Genomic DNA, 13,870 nt, shown 5'->3' on the forward strand with positions numbered 1-13,870 from the left:
ACTACTACACCATAAGTGTCACTACTACACCACTGAGTGTCACTACTACACAATGAGTGTCACTACTACACAGCTGAGTGCCACTACTACACCATAAGTGTCACTACTACACCACTGAGTGTCACTACTACACGATGAGTGTCACTACTACACCATAAGTGTCACTACTACACCACTGAGTGTCACTACTACACAGCTGAGTGCCACTACTACACCATAAGTGTCACTACTACACCACTGAGTGTCACTACTACACGATGAGTGTCACTACTACACAGCTGAGAGTCACTACTACACCATAAGTGTCACTACTACACCACTGAGTGTCACTACTACACCACTGAGTGTCACTACTACACGATGAGTGTCACTACTACACGATGAGTGTCACTACTACACGATGAGTGTCACTACTACACGATGAGTGTCACTACTACACAGCTGAGTGCCACTACTACACCATAAGTGTCACTACTACACCACTGAGTGTCACTACTACACAGCTGAGAGTCACTACTACACCATAAGTGTCACTACTACACCACTGAGTGTCACTACTACACGATGAGTGTCACTACTACACGATGAGTGTCACTACTACACAATGAGTGTCACTACTACACAATGAGTGTCACTACTACACAATGAGTGTCTCTACTACTACACGATGAGTGTCACTACTACACAATGAGTGTCACTACTACACGATGAGTGTCACTACTACACGATGAGTGTCACTACTACACGATGAGTGTCACTACTACACCATAAGTGTCACTACTACACCATAAGTGTCACTACTACACCACTGAGTGTCACTACTACACGATGAGTGTCACTACTACACAATGAGTGTCACTACTACACAATGAGTGTCACTACTACACAATGAGTGTCACTACTACACAATGAGTGTCTCTACTACTACACAATGAGTGTCACTACTACACAATGAGTGTCACTACTACACAATGAGTGTCACTACTACACGATGAGTGTCACTACTACACGATGAGTGTCGCTACTACACGATGAGTGGCGCTACTACACGATGAGTGTCACTACGACACAATGAGTGTCACTACTACACGATGAGTGTCACTACTACATGATGAGTGTCACTACTACATGATGAGTGTCACTACTACACAGCTGAGTGCCACTACTACACCATAAGTGTCACTACTACATGATGAGTGGCACTACTACAAGATGAGTGGCACTACTGCACGATGAGTGGCACTACTGCACGATGAGTGGCACTACTGCACGATGAGTGGCACTACTGCACGATGAGTGGCGCTACTACACGATGAGTGGCGCTACTGCACGATGAGTGGCACTACTGCACGATGAGTGGCACTACTGCACGATGAGTGGCGCTACTACACGATGAGTGTCGCTACTACACGATGAGTGTCGCTACTACATGATGAGTGTCACTACTACACAATGAGTGTCACTACTACACCATAAGTGTCACTACTGCACGATGAGTGGCACTACTGCACGATGAGTGGCACTACTGCACGATGAGTGGCACTACTGCACGATGAGTGTCACTACTACACGATGAGTGGCACTACTACACGATGAGTGGCGCTACAACACAGCTGAGAGTCACTACTACACCATAAGAGTCACTACTACACAGCTGAGAGTCACTACTACACAGCTGAGTGCCACTACTACACCATAAGTGTCACTACTACACGATGAGTGTCACTACTACACAGCTGAGTGCCACTACTACACCATAAGTGTCACTACTACACAGCTGAGAGTCATTACTACACAGCTGAGTGCCACTACTACACCATAAGTGTCACTACTACACCACTGAGTGTCACTACTACACGATGAGTGTCACTACTACACCATAAGTGTCACTACTACACCACTGAGTGTCACTACTACACAGCTGAGTGCCACTACTACACCATAAGTGTCACTACTACACCACTGAGTGTCACTACTACACAGCTGAGTGCCACTACTACACCATAAGTGTCACTACTACACCACTGAGTGTCACTACTACACAATGAGTGTCACTACTACACAGCTGAGTGCCACTACTACACCATAAGTGTCACTACTACACCACTGAGTGTCACTACTACACGATGAGTGTCACTACTACACAGCTGAGAGTCACTACTACACAATGAGTGTCACTACTAAACGATGAGTGTCACTACTACATGATGAGTGTCACTACTACATGATGAGTGTCACTACTACACAGCTGAGTGCCACTACTACACCATAAGTGTCACTACTACACCACTGAGTGTCACTACTACACAGCTGAGTGCCACTACTACACCATAAGTGTCACTACTACACGATGAGTGTCACTACTACACAGCTGAGTGCCACTACTACACCATAAGTGTCACTACTACACAGCTGAGAGTCACTACTACACAGCTGAGTGCCACTACTACACCATAAGTGTCACTACTACACCACTGAGTGTCACTACTACACGATGAGTGTCACTACTACACCATAAGTGTCACTACTACACCACTGAGTGTCACTACTACACAGCTGAGTGCCACTACTACACCATAAGTGTCACTACTACACCACTGAGTGTCACTACTACACAGCTGAGTGCCACTACTACACCATAAGTGTCACTACTACACCACTGAGTGTCACTACTACACAATGAGTGTCACTACTACACAGCTGAGTGCCACTACTACACCATAAGTGTCACTACTACACCACTGAGTGTCACTACTACACGATGAGTGTCACTACTACACAGCTGAGAGTCACTACTACACAATGAGTGTCACTACTAAACGATGAGTGTCACTACTACATGATGAGTGTCACTACTACATGATGAGTGTCACTACTACACAGCTGAGTGCCACTACTACACCATAAGTGTCACTACTACACAGCTGAGAGTCACTACTACACCATAAGTGTCACTACTACACAGCTGAGAGTCACTACTACACCATAAGTGTCACTACTACACAGCTGAGAGTCACTACTACACCATAAGTGTCACTACTACACGATGAGTGTCACTACTGCATGATGAGTGTCACTACTACACCACTGAGTGTCACTACTACACCACTGAGTGTCACTACTACACGATGAGTGTCACTACTACACGATGAGTGTCACTACTACACGATGAGTGTCAATACTACACAGCTGAGTGCCACTACTACACCATAAGTGTCACTACTACACCACTGAGTGTCACTACTACACGATGAGTGTCACTACTACACGATGAGTGTCACTACTACACGATGAGTGTCACTACTACACAATGAGTGTCACTACTACACAATGAGTGTCACTACTACACGATGAGTGTCACTACTACACGATGAGTGTCACTACTACACGATGAGTGTCACTACGACACAATGAGTGTCACTACTACACGATGAGTGTCACTACTACACGATGAGTGTCACTACTACATGATGAGTGTCACTACTACATGATGAGTGTCACTACTACACGATGAGTGTCACTACTACATGATGAGTGTCACTACTACATGATGAGTGTCACTACTACACAGCTGAGTGCCACTACTACACCATAAGTGTCACTACTACATGATGAGTGGCACTACTACAAGATGAGTGGCACTACTGCACGATGAGTGGCACTACTGCACGATGAGTGGCACTACTGCACGATGAGTGGCGCTACTGCACGATGAGTGGCGCTACTACACGATGAGTGGCGCTACTACACGATGAGTGTCGCTACTACACGATGAGTGTCGCTACTACACGATGAGTGTCGCTACTACACGATGAGTGTCGCTACTACACGATGAGTGGCACTACTACACGATGAGTGGCACTACTACACGATGAGTGGCACTACTACACGATGCTCAGACAGCCACTTACCGTGTATCTACCAGTCCCATCCTATCACACTATTTACATTGTGAAACAATTCAAAAGCATTTAAAAAACTTAAAAGCGCAAACACTATTGATATTCACTGTCCCCATTCGCCAGCAAAAAAAACATTCTATTTCTCCGCCTGACACTCTAACATGACCGCACTCGCTCACATTTACTTGCACCTCATTACCTTACACATTCAGCCCTGGATGTTTTTGGAACCGATAAAAAAGTTCTAGAAATTCCTGCAAATCTTCTTATTTTGAGCGGTAAGTAATAAATCACATAATATACCTGTATACTGTAGTATGTATATTCCATAAAATCATTAGCAGTTGCTTCCAGTAGAGAGCGAAGCACACACAACGGAATCTGCTGCGCTATATGAGAAATGGTAAATAATCACGGAACTTCATTCTGGGTATGTCAAAGAATCAGGGAAAGACTTCTCCCCCTTTTACAAAGCCACAAAAACCCAGGTTTTTCCCTTGTGGACCCGGGTCAGCGGTGGTGTAAAAGGGGTATTAGCAAAAAGAGAGAGAGAGAGAGAGGAGTCCTTTTCCGGGACACTGGCCGTCTATTACTATTGTCACGGAGTATAATGACAGCGCCTCTTCCTGGGAAAGTGCTCCGTATCAGCTGAGTTCTGCAGAAACAGTGACTACAGCAATGATTCCCTATTGGTGTTCCTCTTTATCATCTGCGTTCCACAGAAACTGTCAATAAGAAATACAGTGACCGTATTTACTGACGTGCGGCAGGAAATCAGCCCCCACAACACGACTGCACTTACGTTCCATAGGATAAGATATAAAGGAGTTTTGCATTTCACAATATATTTAAAAAAATAAAAACTGCGCCGTCAGATTATGGAGAAGATGGTGACAAATTGATGCATTGTGAACGTATTCCTGCCCACGTACAGATCTCTGAGGTATGTCGGCTGCATGTCGGCAGTAAAGCAGGCGCGACATCGGCATCAGCAGCACACTAGCAGAAGCAATACACAGGCCACAAGTGGCGGGACTGTCACATCTCACTAGGGGCCAGATTCTCTAAGCTTCAAAAGTGATAAAATGGAGAATGATAAACAGCCAGCCAATCAGCTCCTGTCTGACATTTTTCAAACACAGTCTGTGACCTGGCAGGTAGGAGCTTATTGGTTGGCTGTTTATCACTCTCCATTTTATCACTTTTGAAGCTTACAGAATCTGGCCCCCTAACTTGCCAAGTACATGTATGGCAGAATGAGACGCTAAACCCATCGGGCTATAGTGCTGAGACCTATACGAGCCACTAATTGGTGACTACATGGGCAGCACGGATCACAGCACTGAGGTCATGGGTTCCATTCCCACCATGGCTCTAACTGTGCGGAGTTTGTATATTCTCCCCGTGTTTGTGTGGGTTTCCTCCGGGTACTCCGGTTTCCTCCCACATCCCAACTATATACTGGTAGGTTAATTGGCTCCCAAAAAATGAACCCTAGAATGTCTGTGTGTGCGTGTACATGTGGTAGGGAATATAGATTGTAAGCTCCACTGGGGCAGGGACTGATGTGAATGTTCAAATATTCTCTGTACAGCGATGTGGAATATGTGTGCGCTATATAAGAAACTGTTATAATAATAATAAAACTAGTGTTTCAGTGCAGCAAAACCAACCCTATTTAACCCACTGAAATTCACCGGTGACCCAATCCGATCCCCTGTACTCGCATTGTTCATATAAACCGGCTCAGTATCAGGTGCGGCTGTGTTCCCAATGGTACCAGGTGAGGGCGGCCCAACGCTGACAGACACCATATTTAATCCTTGGTCTGCCCCTGCAAAGCCGAAAATTAACCCTGTGGATCCTGGGCATCTTAAGACAGGACGGAGCTTGTGTGGTGATGTCACTGGGACCCGTCCCCTGAATTGTTCTTTTTAGGTGCCCCACCACTGACAAAAATGAGTGCACGCCCTGCACCCACTATATATAATATCCATGAACGCTTATGGCTCTGGGACGATGCCCCCCCCCCCCCCTCTCCCTGGATAACTCTGCCCAGTATCTGCAATGTACTGGTGATTGGAAGCAGATGCCAGCTGCCGTCGGGTACCCACATTGCTGGATGTGCCCCCTGCTTCGGGGAATGGGACTCGCAGTGTTGGCAATGTACCCCAACTCCTCACATGACGCCTGGCAATAGGCACAGATCGGGCTGGAAGTGCCACTTGGTGCCAAGGCCAGTCTGCCACGTCGGGGCAGGGTACACTGACAACAAACGATGGCACTTGGGCTGGAACAAAGGGAAAGAACAGCAGTCCCTGAGAAACGCTCGGAACGTTTATTAGTGGAAACAGCTGCCAGTTAGGGGCACATTGATCAATGACTGCAATGTTACCTCATACAGAAGTAGTCAATTTTATTTATAGTCAAATTCCCGGCAGTCAAATTACTGACCACCACTGACGACATACCGACATTCATAGTGTCGTCATGGTAAAAATACTGATATTTAAAATGTCGACAGGTCAAACAGGCAACATACGTTTTTTTATGATTTTTTCTTGGAAACTGACTTGTTCATCCATTACCATCCCAGTAGACGCGGAGAGGGAGTATAATAGTGTACCGAGCGCAGAGGCACACGCCACACAAGTCACGCTGGGAACAGACGCAGGGGAGACATGTAAGGAAGCGTCTCACATGGTACGTCTGTATCTAATCACAGGTACATTGGCATCCGCCCCCTTGGGCTTGGAGAGTCGGGGCTTTTACCAAGGGTGTGGTACAGGGTTCCGACAGTCATTAGCCCGATGTCCGGATCCTGACTGGCCGGACTGAGACAACATGGCGAGCGCAACAAAGCCTCTTGCGGGCACGGTGGCTCGATATGCTTGCCACCTATTCTGATATTTGATAAAGCCGCCGACAGACGAAGACGGGGAAACGCGTCAGTCTGCAAATCCCTTCATCCATCTAACGCCGGCCGGCACACGGGAGCTGACTTGAACCCGGGCAGACGCTGCCTACAAAACAAGGTACTATGGGAAGTAGCTACAGTTGCCATCTCAGCAATCTCCCCAGGGAATGGATACATTGTTTAAATGATGCTCTCTATGACTGCAATTTAGTGGAGCATCAATTAAAATCCATCCAGGAAACTAAAAAACGCACTTTTAACCCCATTTTTTACAAATTATTCCAATTTTTCTTATCCCCTTACATCATTTTTAGATTTTTTTCTATTTTCTTTTTATTGTGTATCGGCCGGTACTTGTATGTTCCTATATTCATTAAATGGTATAAGAAATTTTTATGTATTTTTACACATTTGACTAATATAAAATGCTTTATTAATTACTCTCCACTCGACTGTCTTTCAATTTTATTAACCTTACTAATATTAATGTTGTCATTATTGCCAGTATTTAGATTGGAACCTGTTTTGGGTGAATATATTCCCAGCGCAACATCCATGTCACTTGCTTGTCTTGTTTTTAGGGATTGGTAATCCCTTTGCAGTTAGCAGCTGGAACCCCCTTATACTAGGGTTACATTAGCGCTCAGTCTTTTTCTTGTTGTTTGCCACCTATTCTATTCTCCCTCGTGGGGGTCATGGAGAATAGCCGGTGGCTGTTGGGATAATGACTGTCGGGACCCTGTCCGGCACCCTTTTACCAAATCAGAGAGAGAGAGAGAGAGAGAGAGAGATTATGGGGAAAGAGCGATATTCTTGTTATCACGATTTACTAATCTGGCCTCAGCCATTCAGCTCCTGTCATGTTTGTGAAAAATGGCAGTTGGGGGCAGAGTAATCGTAGTGCCGTGTACTGGTAACAGGAATATCACGCGTTGTTAAATATGCCCCCAAGCACCTAACTATCATTTTCCAACCGTCTGTAACATGTCAGACAGGAGCTGATTAGCTGGCATTTTATCTCTCTCCATCACTTAGTACATAGTCACCACAGCTTGTAACACGGCTGCAACATGACATATGTGCGGTAATACATTCTGTGCCTCGGAGGCAGCGGTGACTGGAGACAGAGCTCGTATCTCTGTGCAGTGCCTGGGGGTGACACATCAGTGACATCTCTCTCATCCGCCCCACAGAGGTGTCATCACCGGCATTCCGCCATCAGCGCAGCGTTCCGTAATGGGATAATGGGCCCGATTCTGTGCACAAACCCGATATTTTGCACCTCTATGCCTGGGATACGGCTGAAGCGTGTGCAGATAATAACGATGATGTATCAAAGCGTACGGGTAGGGCCGATGCAGTCGCACAGAGTACACACACTGGCCCTTATTCAGATCGCAGTACAAATCTGTTCTCAAAATGGGCAAAATCATGTGCACTGCAGGTGGGGCAGATGTAACATGTGCAGAGAGAGTTAAATTTGGGTGGGGGGTGTTGAAACTGAAATCTAAATTACAGTGTAAAAATAATGCAGCCAGTATTTACCCTGCACAGAAACAAAATAACTCACACAAATCTAACTCTCTCTGCACCTGTTGCATCTGCCCCACCTGCAGTGCACATGGTTTTGCCCATTTTGAGAAGAGATTTGTACTGCGATAAGGTCTGAATAAGGGCCATTGTACGGTCGGACCCAGATAACACCAGTTACATATTATACACGTCTGAGCGGCCCAGATAAGATACGGTAATGACATTATCCTGCCGTTCTCACACGGAGTCATTAGGCCGCAGCCAGATGCTCACCATTGTTTGTAAGAAGAAAGAGCAGAGATTTGGCTGAAGTGTTTATGTGCCGGCTGAGATTACACACGTCAGTAAATCCTGGGGTGGTGCCGGTGCCACCTAAACCGTTACTGATACTCGTGACAACCAAACGGTGCCACCGTCTCCCAAGGCTGCAACTGTCTGCAAACAGACGCTGGCCTGTCCGCATTACGCCCGCCAGTGTTACATAATAAAGTTTATTATTATTATTATATTCATTATAGCGCTGGTCTACAAACTCAGGGACTAGTTCAGACTTGACTAATAATGTGAGGATTCGCAGGGGACGAAAACGTAGAAAACGCCCCTTGTTTAATTGCTAGAGAAATGAGAATGGATCGGTAATCGCTATCCACCCGCCGATCCACACGCAATTCCTGAAACATCCAACAGATCAGTGCAAATAGGAGCAGGTCTGAGGCTTCCGCTAACCTGCGGCTGGGACAGGCTGGATGAGGTCATCGCTGACATCACATACCCTCCTCACTCAAGACCACTGGGCACATCTGCATTTTTCCTGCCACACCCAGAAAATGGGCGGTTTCCACCCCCGAATGCCGGCTTCCTGTTGGTCAAAGCCCAACCTCATTGCATTTACAATAAATGCACATTTCTATTGCTATTTCTCCTCGCGTATGCGCAATGTGAACGGTACACGTGCGCAGGTGTTTGATTAGCGATTAAGTCTGAATGAGGCCCTCTAGCCATGGTGTCCCATTAATATAGCAATGACCCTACTGGGTGTTAGACACCCACATTGTCCTTTCCTATAGAATAATACAGAAGGTCCCTGCTTTGCCCCCTATAGGCACCTAGATCACACGCTGGAGGTTCTCAGCCAGAACGCCCATCCCCATAGCACCAGAGCTGGGCCGCCGGCGCGGTCCGCCTGTCTTACAGTAACTGGGAGCGTTCTTGCCAATGAATGTTCAAACCAAAACATGTCTCAGTGGTTACTCGCCCTGCCAAGGACCTGGCCCCAGCTTCCAAGCCCGGAAGACTCGAAGGCTCCTGCTCAATAAAACAAGCTACCAAAGCTGTCATCGTGGCTATTTGTATGGCTTGGCAGCACCCGGGCACAGTCAGAAACCCCCTTCCAGGCCCCTCTTTTCCTGCCCGTCCCAGGCCCTCTATATTTGATGTGATTAATGGCAGAGAAATGTCACTCATCGGGACACGCAGCAGAGCCTGGCCTGTCAGTAGATGCTCCTCAGTATAATCTTCTGCGCTCAGTTCTGTGCGGTTGGAACAAGCCGGGACCAGCCTGGTGAAGGGGGAATGATCTGATGGTGACAATACCGTGCGCATCTCCCGCACATCCCCGCTGGCAACGGCCGGCACCTCTGATAAGGGGCGGGTGGCGAAGCTGACATTGTAGAGACACAACAGCCAGTTAGGGGTGGGCTGGCTGACACTTTATCTCTCTCTCTGAGGCTGAATGCCAGCAGGACGAGGTAGGACCACATTTAGCAGCAGCCTGTACCATAGCAGTTAGGGGTGGGCTGGCTGATACTTTATCTCTCTCTCTGAGGCTGAACGCCAGCAGGACGAGGTGGGACCACATTTAGCAGCAGCCTGTACCATAGCAGTTAGGGGTGGGCTGGCTGATACTTTATCTCTCTCTGAGGCTGAACACCAGAAGGACTAGGTGAGAGCACATGTAGCAGCAGCCTGTATTGTGGCAGTTAGGAGCAGGTTGGCTGGTACTGTATCTCTCTCTGAAGCTGAACACCAGCAGGACGAGATGAGAACACTTGTTGCAGCAGCCTATATAATGACAGTTAGGAGCAGGGTGGCTGGCACTTTATCTCTCTCTGAAGCTGAACGCCAGCAGGACGAGGTGAGAACACATGTAGCAGCAGCCTGTATCGTGGCAGTTAGGAGCGGGTTGGCTGGTACTTTATCTCTCTCCGAGGCTGAACACCAGCAGGACGAGTTGAGAACACATGTTGCCGCAGCCTGTACCATGGCAGTTAGGAGCGCATTGGCTGGTACTTTATCTCTCACCGAGGCTTAACACCAGCAGGACGGGGTGAGAACACATGTAGCAGCAGCCTGTACCATGGCAGTTAGGAGCGCGCTGGCTGGTACTTTATCTCTCTCCGAGGCTGAACACCAGCAGGATGGGGTGAGAACACATGTAGCAGCAGCCTGTACCATGGCAGTTAGGAGCGCATTGGTTGGTACTTTATCTCTCTCCGAGGCTGAACACCAGCAGGACGGGGTGAGAACACGTGTAGCAGCAGCCTGTACCATGGCAGTTAGGAGCGCGTTGGCTGGTACTTTATCTCTCTCCGAGGCTGAACACCAGCAGGACGGGGTGAGAACACATGTAGCAGCAGCCTGTACCATGGCAGTTAGGAGCGCATTGGCTGGTACTTTATCTCTCTCCGAGGCTGAACACCAGCAGGACTGGGTGAGAACACATGTTGCAGCAGCCTGTACCATGGCAGTTAGGAGCGCATTGGCTGGTACTTTATCTCTCTCCGAGGCTGAACACCAGCAGGACGAGGTGAGAACACATGTAGCAGCAGCCTGTACCATGGCAGTTAGGAGCGCATTGGCTGGTACTTTATCTCTCTCCGAGGCTGAACACCAGCAGGACGGGGTGAGAACACGTGTAGCAGCAGCCTGTACCATGGCAGTTAGGAGCGCATTGGCTGGTACTTTATCTCTCTCCGAGGCTGAACACCAGCAGGACGGGGTGAGAACACGTGTAGCAGCAGCCTGTACCATGGCAGTTAGGAGCGCATTGGCTGGTACTTTATCTCTCTCCGAGGCTGAACACCAGCAGGACGGGGTGAGAACACGTGTAGCAGCAGCACGGAAGCGCTTTTGAAGCGCAGATTGTTTATAATTCCCGGCTGATATAACGCGATGAATCGCCGTGACACATACACCTAATAACACGCTCCATTATCTAACAGCAGCTGCGAGCGGTGCCCTCTGCAGCCCCCGGCCGGGACCCCTGGCAAGGTGTGGAGGACTCACAGCCTTCCTCCTTCTAAAAATACAGAGCAAACGGAAGTCCTTCCAGGACTGACTCCAGCGCAGCCAGGGCCGGGACCGAGTCTGTCCGGCACAGCCAGGGCCCGACGGGTGAGCAGCGTGACACGTGGCACAGTGGGGGAGGTGTTCCAAGCCTGGGCCTGGGGGAGCGACAGAGTGCAGCCAATCAGCTTCTGCCATTGGACTAGCGCAGCCTGTAACGTAACAATGTATTAACCCCGGGCAAATGATAAAGTGCACCGGCCAATGAGCTTCCAACTGTCCAATTACAGGCTGTGTTTGAAAAATGTCAGAAGCCGATTGGCTGATGTGTTATCACCTTCCAATTTATCACTTATACAGGGTTAATATATGTGGGCCCTGATTCTGGTTGATTTGCTAAGCAGCGTAAATTTGCTTTGCCGCCCACCAGGCAAACAAACGCCCGCACCACGACCCCGTACAAATTTCCCCGCCACGATTTGAATGGATGATCGCCGACCATTGAATTATTTTCCCCCTCATATATGTCAGTCTTGAAGTCCTGTGATGCCTATCTGCGTTCGCATAGGGACACTCAGCGTTTTTCTGGGCGCACTCACCATTTTTGTGGGTACGCCCAGTAACCCCATGCGACAGCCCATTTGCCCGACCCCCAACAATTCACCTAAGGCGTCCACACAGCAGCCCTGCACATTTGTATATGATACGCATGCGCACAGCGCAAACATCGGTCCCCAGTGCGAATACGCTGAGCACTTTGCCACCACATAGGAACTGCTGGAACATTCGGACTTCAACCCTATACTCTCCGCGCAAATGTATCCGGAGGCCGATCCGAGGCGGCTACATACCGCTAAGAACCACGCGTTTATCCAGGTTTACCGCAACAACACCGAAACTGGGTCTGTGGACATCACCATCCCAATTACCTTCCACACAGAAACCCATGGGAACTGCTGGCTACCTGGTCAATCACCTGTCGCTATACATCTGAAAGAGATCCCCACAATCCACCAATAACGGCATCACTAGTGGGAATATGCTATATAAATGTATTCTGTATATCTATGGAATTTAGGGTTACCACCTAGTCCCTTTAATTCCAGACACATATTAATTACACAGGTTCTGTGGCTGGCTGACTTCAAGACTCCACTTCACCTGATTTTAAACTGCCACAGAACCTGTGTAATTAACATGTGTCCGGAATTAAAGGGACTAGGTGGTAACCCTAATGGAATTCCATATGTCATTTTTATCTTACTGTGTATTATAACATCATCTTGATTGATCGTTTACAAATTCAGTATATAACAGCCGGCGCTGGTACATCCCTTTTTCTTTCAACCAGAATCAGGCCACTTTTCCCTTTCTCCGACATTTGCTCCATCTCCCCCGCTCAGCGTGCTGAGATGGATAATTGGGAGCAGGCGTGCTCATGCCTGGACTGTGCTGTGATTTATATAGAAGTTGGAGGCTGCTGTGTGTGTGACTGTGAGCACAGAGGACGGGCCAAGGCTCCTGGCTGCAGAGCAATCCGTGGGTTGTAGGAGACTGGGGGTTGGGGGGATTTGGGAGGATTGTGTGTGTGTGTGTGTGTGTGTGGGGGGGGGGGGGGGGTGTAGGGCCTCACTCACTGATTCCTTCGCCCCCCCCCCCCCTAATGTAAACAGGAATATTGTACTAACAAACTCAGATGTGAATTATTTCTCCGCTCCCCACAGCAGTAACCGGGGAAATAACATATAGTGTAATCTTCCTGCCGCTCCGAGGGGACACTGGATATTATAATCACTGTGTAAATAACAATCAGCGCAGTCTGAGTACTGAGGGACACGCTAACCCTGTGTGCGCAGTGGGGGCCATTCAATTGTGTTACCTGCTGCGGTCATTAGGGGGCGCAACACAAAGCTGTTTTATGCGACTGTACCCGGACTGTTTGGGCGCGACACGCATGGGCCCGAGGATAATTAAAGACTGTTGTTTGGGCATCAAAACATCCCGCTTACTAAGGAAAAGGAAGACGCCCCAAAAACAATACCCCACATACACTAATGTAACCCTAATAATAAGCCAGACTCAGTATGTACAGATGGGTAGATGAGTCGGACCCCTTTTAGGAAATTGCCCCCCGAACCTATTTATGTATTACCAGTTATTATATAGCGCACACATATTCCGCAGCACTGTACAGAGACTATTATTACCAGTTATTATATAGCGCACACATATT

General features: G+C 48.0%; 1 protein-coding gene across 3 annotated transcripts in view; it reads right to left on the reverse strand.

Moving 5' to 3' along the window:
• Positions 1–13,870, reverse strand: part of IL11RA (interleukin 11 receptor subunit alpha) — a 174,064-nt gene that overhangs the window by 115,481 nt on the left and 44,713 nt on the right. Inside the window, exon 1 of one of the 3 annotated variants that reach the window (XM_083155434.1) lies at positions 9,459–10,641. The exons of the other annotated variants lie outside the window; for them this stretch is intronic. The gene's annotated coding sequence lies outside the window, so the exon portion shown is untranslated. Of the gene's footprint in view, positions 1–9,458; positions 10,642–13,870 lie in introns of those variants that run through there. 3 annotated transcript variants of the gene reach the window in all.

This window comes from Crinia signifera, chromosome 1 (genome assembly GCF_055691185.1).
Source record: "Crinia signifera chromosome 1, ASM5569118v1, whole genome shotgun sequence".
NCBI classification, from domain to species: Eukaryota; Metazoa; Chordata; class Amphibia; order Anura; family Myobatrachidae; genus Crinia; species Crinia signifera.